We start from the raw sequence: 10,221 nt of genomic DNA on the forward strand, positions 1-10,221 counted from the left end.
GTAAGCTTAATCATTCCTAGCTTTTGGTTTAAAGTAAGAGACTTGTGACTTTTTCTTTCACTTAGAGGCCATTGTAGAAATATTAATTGACCTAATTTAAATATTGTTGTCTCAGGGAATAGGAAGGCCCAAGGGATTTTGAGACAGGGGAATGGCCACTTGGTGGAGCAGACAGAACACACACAACGTTTGTTGATTAAGTTTGCTGTTGGTGGTCCTGTAAGATGATAATACATTATTTTCACCTTACTTCTTTTCTATTTAGATATGTTTAGATACACAAATAGTTACCATTGTGTTCCCTTGGGTCCATCATGTAGCCTAGCTGTGTAGTAGGCTATATCACATAGGTTTGTGTAAGTATACTCTGTGATGTTCAGATGATGACACAATTGCCTGACAATGCCCTTTTTAGAAACGCAATGTATGACTATAAAGGAGAAGCAGAACGGAAAAATTTTGAAAAATTTCAACGTGGCCATGTGAAGAATAAAAAAGCCTATTCAGGAGAGCAAACCAAGTGTGTGACCAAGAGACTGTTAAGGAGATAAGTATGAACAGAAAGGATCATCAAGACAATAAGAGAATGACCTCAAAGTCATGTAGAGATCCTTGAGGCTGTGTCTCCTGTTACAGGACCAGAGCTCTAGGAGGGCAGAATAGTTTCAAAGGATGATCCTGAGAACCCTCTGTGGGCTCTCTACCCAGAGCCTCCTAGGTGTCTCCTTCCCACTTTTCAGTGCAGTGCTCCTCAGCTGTCTTAGCTATGGCTCAAGTGGGACCAGGTGTGGCTCAACCCACCACTCTACAAGGTATAAGCCATAAATCTTGGTGGCATTCATGTGGTGCTAATTTTTTAGTGCCCCACAGCAAGAACTGTGGGGGCACGGTTTCTTTTACCTAGATTTCAAAGGATGTCATAAACAGCCTGGGGTCCCTGATAAAATTTTTTTGCAGGGGTGGAGTAACTACAGAGAGCCCCAACTAGGGCAATGCTAAGTGGAAATGTAGGGTCAGAGCTGCCATAGAGAGTTTCCACTAGGGCAATGACTAGTAAAGTTTATTTCTGGGCTCTCTATTCTGTTCTGTTTATCTATGTGCCTATTTTTACACCAGTACCATACTCTTTTGATTACTACAGCTTTGTAACATGATTTGAAGTCAGGAAGTATGATCCTCTAGCTTTGTTCTTCCTGTTCAAGATTGTTGTAACTATTCAGGGTCTTTTGTGTTTACAAGTAAATTTTAGGATTTTTTCTTTTTCAGTGAAAAATGCCATGGGAATTTTGATAGGGATTACACTGAACTTGTAGCTTGCTTCAAATAAAATGGAAATTTTGGCAATATGATTTTTCTGATTCCATGACCATGGGATATCTTTCCATTTGTTTGTGTCTTCCTTATTTCTTTCACCAATGTCTTATAGTTTTCTGTGTACATATCTTTCACCTCCTTGGTTAAATTTATTTCTAAATATTTTATTTTTTGATGCTATTATAAATGGAATTGTTTTCTAAGTTTCTTTTATGAATAGTTTTTTATTCATGTAAGCTTGTCATTCATGTATAGTAACACAGCTGAGTTTTGTATGTTAATTTTGTGTCTTGTAACTTTACTAAATTCATTTATTAGCTGTAATAGTTTGTTGGTCAAATATTTAGGACTGGCTATGTACAAGACCATGTCATCTGTAAAGAGAAACAATTTACCTTTTACTTTTCCAATTTAGATGCATTTTATTTCTTTTTCTTGCCTAACTGCTCTGGCTAGGACTTCCACTGCTATACTGAATAGAATCGGCAAGAATGGGTATCCATCCTTGCCTTGTTCCTGATCTTAGAGGTAAAGCTTTCAGTGTTTTACAGTTGGGTATGATGTTAGCTGTGGGTTTACTATATATGACCTCTATTATGTTGAGGTAAATTGTTTCTATACCTAATAAGTGGAGAGTTTTCATCATAAAAGGATGTTGAATTTTGTCAATGCATTTCTGCTTCTATTGAAATGATCATACAGTTATTTTTATTTTTGTTAATATAGTGTATCACATGTATTGATTTGTGTATGAATTTCTTAAAATTAGTGTTTTGCCTCTTTCTCTCTTTTGCTTCTGTTCCCACAATTTGTAAATTCATTTGCTTGATAGTGTCTCATGGCTTCTTTATGCTTTCTTAATTCTTTTAATTTCTTCTTTTGTTTTTGTTCCTCTAATTGGCTAATTTCCAATAATCTATTTTTGATTTGCTGATTTTTTTCTTCTGCAGGATCAACTCTGTTGTTGAAGCTCTCTATTGAATTTTTTTTTTCAGGTCTGTCATTATATTCCTCAGCTCTAAGATTTTTGTTTGGTTCTTTTCTATGGTTTTTATTTCTTTATTAAACTTCTCATTTTGTTTATGGATTGTCTACATGATTGCATCTGTTTTTGTTCTCTTGCATCTCGTTGAGTTTTTTAAAGATACAGTCAGGAAGTATTTGGAATCATTTGTCAGGCAATTCATACATATCCATTTCTTGGGGGTTGGTTACTGGAGCTTTATTAGTTTCTTTTGGTGTCATGTTTGCCTGATTCTTCTTGATCTGTGTAGCTTTGCATTGGTGTCTGTGCATTTGAAGGAGCAAACACCTTTTCCAGTCTTTATAGATTGATTTCAGCAGGTAAGGACCTCTTATTAGGTCCATGGGCTGATGGAATTGCCACCAGGATTGCAGTTGAATGGGGTTGGAGTTGGGCAATGTGACTGCTGCTGGCTCCAGTGTGGGGTCTGAAGTTGGTGGGCCTGTTACCAGAGGCTCAAGTGAGAATGGATCCTCTCCGGTCCTTGAGTGAAATCAACTGTCTCTAAGTCTTTGGTCAGTAGGTCTGGTTCTGGGACAAGGGTCCACTTCAGGGTTCAAAGTTTGGTCTACAGCTGGCAGGCCTGTTGCCAGATGCATGGATTGGTATTCTCGCAGGGTCTCAGGGAGGGTTCCCACTGGTTCACTGGGCAGAAGAGAGGGACTAAAACTGAGTCACAGGACTGCTTCAGGGTCCACACACAAGCTCAAGGCCTGCCTCCTGGGTCACGGATGAAGGTGCCTCCTCCTGGGTCCTTTGTTGGGAAGGACTGCCCTGGGACTGCAGCTGAGTGGTGCTGAAGCTGGGTCACAGGGCTGCTTCAAGACCTGGCCTAAGATTTACTTAGGTCAGTGAGTCTGCCTCTAGTGACATAAATGGGTATGTCTTCTGGCACATCCCTGGGATGGGAGGACTGCAGTCCGATTGCAGCTGAGAGGGCCTGGAAGCAAGTTTTAGGGCTCTTTGAAGGTCTGCTGTGGAATGCAGGCAAACAGGTGGGCCTCTCAAGGCATGGATGGGCATGTTTCCCAGCAGGTTCCTGTGTGAGCAGGACTGCTCTCAGACCACAGCCAAGAGAGCTTGGAGCTGGGTCCCAAGCTGCTTCAGGATCCACAGCCAGGTCACAGGCCTGTCACCTGAAGCACAGGTGGGTGTGAGTCCTCCCAGATCCCCTGGTAGATGGCTCTGGTGGCAGGACCAAAGCCAAATGGGGCTGTAGCTGAGTCCACAGAGGAACAGAATGTATCTGATTCTGTCACAGGACCATAGTTGGTGAGCGTACCACCTAGGTGTGAGTCTGCCCTTTCAAAGGAGCCATCTTTGGTCTTAGGCTGTGCTTGGGTTTTGCAAACTGGGGTCCACAGCTCCCACAAAGGCACTTTTGTCCATGGATGGCTACCAAATTCTTGTTGCTCTGGGGAAATATGATCAAGGGACCTCCTATTCCCTCATTTTTTCCTCCCTGTTATATCGTAAACAGACACTTAGTGAGGAACAAATTAAGCAGCCTTCTCAAGGCTCTATAACTAGTAAAGAGCAAAGCCAGGACTCAAATCATGATCTTCTGCTTGCCCAGCTGAAGTGATCAACCATTATACAGCCTCATCCTTTTAAGTACCTCCAATGAATTCAGTTTCTTAAGTATGAAACAACTTAAAGGCACGTAGAATGTTTTAGAAATGATCCCTAGTTGAAGACCACTTCAGTGAATACACTCATCTTACCTAAGAAGGTTTTGTTTTGTTTTGCTCAGGATATTCAGTAGGTAAACATATTTTGGTACACATAGGGACAAACTAGTCAACTGTATTAAATAGAGAAGGGAGATTCACTTCCTTTGCATCTTTCCCTGTTTATTCATTGTATTTTGGATATATTTTCTTTTTTTGCGTGCAACCACTACAATTATGATTAGAGGAAAATTCTGTCCTATCTTTTGTCAAGACGTGAGGCATTTTCACTGTCGTCTGAGATAACTGAAATATCAGCAGTGAAGCAAATCATTAGTATTTCAATCTTGGTTGTGTTTTCTATGTGGGTCAGAATGGAGACAGTATATCATCCCATTCCATTGATCGAATGAGAAGAGAGATTTTAGGTACAAATATTAATGCATAAAACAGAGTTGAAAGTGACAACATATTTTGCTGTCCCTGACACTTTGATATATATATTTCTTGGCAGTTCAAGATGCCAGGGGCATAAAAATCTAGATAATATAGGTCAAGAATCCCTGGGTTTTCAAACCCACATTTTACATCAAAACTATAACCAAATGAATCTTAAAACTCTGTACTTATTTAAATTATGGATTTATTTTAGAATCTGTGCTTTGCTGCATTATATATTTACAATGTTGAAAAAGATTAGATTTCAATGATCAGGATGATGTAGCAAAAGCAAAACAATGTTCTTTTTCAGAAAGCATCAATCCATTATTAAAAATCTAGGCTATCTGATAAGCAAAATTCCTCATTAATGTGCAGTAACACATGCAAGGGAGTCTTTTAATCCTGGAAGCTTGTTCAGAAGGAAGCACCAAAAAATGGAATGCTTATTTTATTTTCAAGCTGGGTTTTTCAATTACCCTGGTAGGATGAGTTTTAATCAGCTTTTGTTGTAACATGAGCAGTAACTTCAATGCATACCACACACACACATCATCTAATATTTTATTCCCTATCCACATCAAACACACACTATATACCATACACATGCCACACCACACAGATACATACATAAATACCGTGCTGCATATGTATACTCTCCTCTCCATCAAGCACAGAAAAATATGCTATACACATGCCATCATAGCACACACACAATAGCATATACACACATACCTCTCACATCAAACCCATGTACACACATACCATACCACACACATATACATACTATGTGCACATACACCACACAAACGCAATACTTTGCCACACATGCACTACCCATACCACATCACACCTACATTCCCTTTCATACCCAGCACACATACACATATATCCCACATAATCTGGCCATTGGCTGCCTTCCTGACCTTATTTCCAACTCTCCCCTTTTCACTGTACTTGAGCTACACCTTCCTCTTTGCCTTGTCTTGAGCACACCAAACACACTTCTGTCTTAGCCCATTGGCATTTGCTGTTCCCTCTGCCCGAACTTCTCTTTTCTTGAATGTGCACATGGTATATTCCCTTTTCCTTAGAGATCCTTTCCCTGACCCTCCCCCAGTGCAGGATAGCACCCAGATCACTTGTTCTCTGCAACTGTCTGCTGCTCTCCATTACTGTCCTGACTGGACTTAGCTACCTGTATTCTGAATTCCAACCATAAAATGTAAGCGGTTCTTAGAAATCATCTAATTTAGTCTAACATCCTCATTTCGCAAACAACAAGAGGGAAGCTTCAAAAAGAGAAGTAACTTGTCCAAGGTTACAAAAATCATTCATTCATCCATTCAGCAAATATTGAGTAAACATCTATTATGTCACTATTCTTGGTACTAGGTATCAGAGGGATACAAGAAGGGCAAGGACTTTGAACTCATGAAACTTACAGTCTATTTAGGGAGACAGATAATAAACAAACAAATATATAAAATAATGTCAGGTAGTGATTAATGCTTAAAGAAAAAAACAAGGAGGGAAAAGGAGGTAGAAGTAAGAAAGATCCAAGAATAGTTGAAAAACATTGTCCAAAAGGCACAAGGACATACAGTCTATTGGAAATTCTTCAGATGTTAAAGCATCTGTTTATTCAAGATGGTAAACAAGTGGCATCCTGGTTTGCAAATGCAGAAGGCTTAGCTAGGGGGTCATTTGGACTTGAAAAGGAGGCATGGTTTCTGAGTCTTGGCTCAAGGCAAAGATGGTGTAGACCTTTATATGTTATAATGACATTCACAGTGACAATAACTGCAGTTAAGATAATGGTGAAATACACACTGGATCCATACAAAGCATTGTATACAATGAGGCATCATAGAGTTTAGATACTCCTGTTAATGTCAGGTACTGATAGTGGATAGAGCTAATCTGAAAGCCAGGAACATATAGAATCTTCTAAGAAAATAATTAATACTCTAAAAACATGAGCCAGGCTACTGAAAGTTAGGAAGTCAAAAGCGGTCATGCATAAGGCGAGACCAAAATCAGATTACTTGCCTAATAATGTCCAGTTGTATACTTATTCTGGAAAGATCGAAGTCTACTACTGCCATCATGAGAAGAGGCCAAGCAAAACAAAGGCTAAGAAGGGCAGATCTGATCTGGGAAAAAAAGAGACCAAGAAGCAATGGCTCCTAAGAAAATAACCTACCAGCATCTCAGAAACTCCCTCTGTCTTCTCATGTTTGAGGTTCTATTCAGGAAGCAGGCACCAAATGGAAATATGAGTAAGTGTGTGTGTGTTTGTATGCATGTGTGTGTAAAAGAGGAAAGAACAGACATCTTTTGGAGGCATTGCTACCTATTGAACAGTATGTCCTGTTTACCATGTCTGGTACAATTATCCCAACTCATCATCTTTTTAAGGAAAATTTTTTAAGAAATAGTAACCTGAGTTTGTATGCTATGTGAAACTCCAGAATGAGGGCCGCTTCTCAGATTATTTGAACTGTTCATATGCAATTTCAAAAATGTCGACCATTTGCACTTAACTAATAATGTCCTTTTCAATGACAAGAAGTTATTCTGAATAAAGTTTCAAATCACTAAAATGGCTCACATCTCTTAGCTTCAATGTAAACATCTCTGGAAGTGATGTATATTTTGGGACTACCTAAGCCTTGTAAACTTTAAGTATTTAAATTATATCTTTTTTGTTTGTTTTTTGGTTTTTTTTTTTTTTTTTTTCTCCTGACAGGGCCTCACTCACCCTGTCACCCAGGCTGGAGTGCAGTGGCGTGATCTCGGCTCAATGCAGCCTCAACCTCCAGGCTCAAGTGATCCTCCCATCTCAGCTTCCCAAGTAGCTGGGACTACAGGAGTGCACCACCGTGCCCAGCTAATTTTTGTGTTTGTCATAGAGATGGGATTTTGCCATGCTGCCCAGGCTGAAATGATTCCTTTTTTGAAAGACAGAATAGCTTTCCCTAAATGTTTAGAAATTAGGATAGAAACATCTTAGAAACACTTATGCAATAATTTAATAGCATTCTTTTAGGTCTTACATTATATAGCTTAAATATTTTGTCTCCCATAACAGATAAATTATTTTTGTAAGGATTGCCTTGGATTTGTTGATGATTCCAACTCTAATCACCTCTATATTTGAAGACATATATTGGACATGATGAAATAAGAAGCTAACATGTTTAATCAAAATATGCCATTAATTATTTAAATGTGAAGGAAATAAAAAATGAAATTAAGACTTTGTTTATATTCACCATGGGAAATTTTCAAAATAGATTTTGTAATCAGTACCAGAACCTTTCACAACTTGGAGAATGGCAATAAGACATTGCTGAAAGTAATCTACAGATATGTTACTTCCCAATGATTACAGTAATCGAGAGTGTTGCATAGTTTGCAAAATAATTCATGAGTTCTTTTAATTAGCAAAACAAGGTATTGGCTAGGAATACAAGTTATTATTATTTACAATTTATAGATGAGAAAATAGAACCACAGAAACTTGAGGGAGTTACCCATGTAACCCAAGGTTACATGGCAAAGGAGTGACGGGGGCACATCTGGAATCCAAGTCCACTGACTCTCATCATAATGGCCTTTTTATATCATGCTTCTCTTGCTGAACTATGACTTGTCTTCTAGCATATGTAGATATCATTTATACTTAAATATTTGCATAACACTATTTCATAATGAGGCTAAGATGATTAAAATGAAAATTAAAGTTTGTCAACAGCGTCACTTAAAATTTGGAAGATCAAGGAGTATGAAAGACACTGAGGAACTACTTTCAAAGAGTCATCTTTTAAAGTTCTGGTGTGCAAGTTTTGTGCAGAGTATAAAGGCATGAATATTTGGTTTCTTTTCCAGCTAGGATCACTCAAATTTCCCTTGGGTACATCATGCTGCCTTATTATTATTCACTTATCCTTTAAAGTAGGTGACAATTTGGCTTTTGTTATTGCCTATATCTCATTTTAAAGTGAAATCAGGCTGAAATTCTTTGTATAAGAGGGCTTAAGAAGTCTATCTGTTAAGATAAAGGGAAGAAAATAATTTATTTCAATCATTAGAAACTTTTGACAGATGGACAGGTTAATTTTCTTGATTTACAAAGAGCTCATTCAAATGAACTGAAAGGTGAGCAAATCAATAGAAAAATTGGCAAAAGATAAGATCATCCATCTTACAGAGCAAAAGTACAAATGGGGAAGAAAGATGTAAAAGATGATTATAATAAAGGAAATGAATACCAAAACATAATATATCTATCAAATTGGCAAAAAAAAAAAAAAGAAGAAAGAAAGAAGTTGAATGGTGAGTACTGGCAAAAGTACGGAGGAAAAAACACTCTTATACCCTTTTGGTGGAAGTGTAACTTTGAATGCTTTCCTGGAGAGTAATTTGTTCTTATCTATAAAAATCTTTTTTTTTTTTTTTTTTGGAGAACCATCCCAGCAACCCAAACACAGCTGGTTTTCCCTGGATACCGTGAACCACACTGTCCAAACCCTCTTCACTCCCACCAACACTGGCCACCCCACCAACTATGAGACGCTCAAGGAGAAGCATGAGGTGGCTGTGTTGGGGGCGCCCCACAACCCTGTTTCTCCGATGTTCACCGTGATCCACATCTGCAGTGAGACCTCCGTGCCTGACCACGTCATCTGGTCCCTATTCAACATCTCTTCATGAGCTCCTGCTGCCTGGACTTCATAGCACTCCGTGAAGTCTAGGACAGGAAGTCTATGGACAGGAAGGTGGTTGGCGACCTGACTGGGGCCCAGGCCTGTGTCTCCACTGCCAAGTGCCTGAACATCTGAGCCCTGGCTCTGGGCATCCTCCTGACCATTCTGCTCATCTTCATCTCAGTGCTGATCTTCCAAGTCTATCGATAGAACAGGAGGCAGCATCCAGGCCAGGAGCTCTGTCCACAACGTGTCTCCCATGTACTCCACCTTCCATTCCTTGCCCTGCCCCCAGAACCCAGTCCTGTATCAGCCCTTTATCCTCACACAATTTTCTACAATGTCATTCAATAAAGTGCATGTGTTCCTGGTGAAAAAAAAAAAATTAACTTTCTTTAATATACTAGCTGGTACTTTGGGATAAAAATCTTAATTGCATATATCCTTTGAAGGAGCAAGCCCATTGTATGAAACTTACTATAGGAATATAGTGATGGAAGTTGACCTAGATCTATGGACATGGACACCAAACTCATTAATTAAAGCATTATTTGTAATGGCAACAAACTAAATGACCAATTCCTATCAGTAGGGATTGGTGAAATAAAATACAGTTAAATCCATCAGTGTAAATACTGGTCCCTAAAAAGGGTAAGGTAATATACGTATATGAAATGATTCTCAGTATTTGGTAATAAGTTAAAAAAATGAGTGAAGAGGTGTGTATAGTGTGAGCTCTGTTCTATGGATTAGCAAATAAGAAAAATAGATTGAAAATATATCTGAACACATGTATATGCATATATGTATCTTTTTGAGATGGAGTCTCGCTCTGTCACCAGGCTGGAGTGCAGTGGCACAATCTCGGCTCACTGTAATCTTTGCCTCCCGGGTTCAAGCACTTCTCCTGCCTCAGCCTCCCGAGTTGCTGGGACTGCAAGCGCACGTCACCACGCCTGGCTAATTTTTGTATTTTTAGTAGAGACGGGATTTCACCTTGTTGGCTAGGATGGTCTCGATCTCTTGACCTCATGATCCGCCTGCCTCAGCCTCCCAAAGTGCT

At 39.1% G+C, this 10,221-nt stretch overlaps 1 pseudogene; it reads left to right on the forward strand.

The window, feature by feature from the left end:
- The first annotated feature begins 422 nt into the window (after positions 1-422).
- LOC139356487 (interferon-induced transmembrane protein 3 pseudogene) lies at positions 423-9,720 on the forward strand (annotated as a pseudogene).
- Positions 9,721-10,221: the final 501 nt, after the last annotated feature.

Source organism: Macaca nemestrina, chromosome 10, assembly GCF_043159975.1.
Source record: "Macaca nemestrina isolate mMacNem1 chromosome 10, mMacNem.hap1, whole genome shotgun sequence".
Classification (NCBI taxonomy): Eukaryota; Metazoa; Chordata; class Mammalia; order Primates; family Cercopithecidae; genus Macaca; species Macaca nemestrina.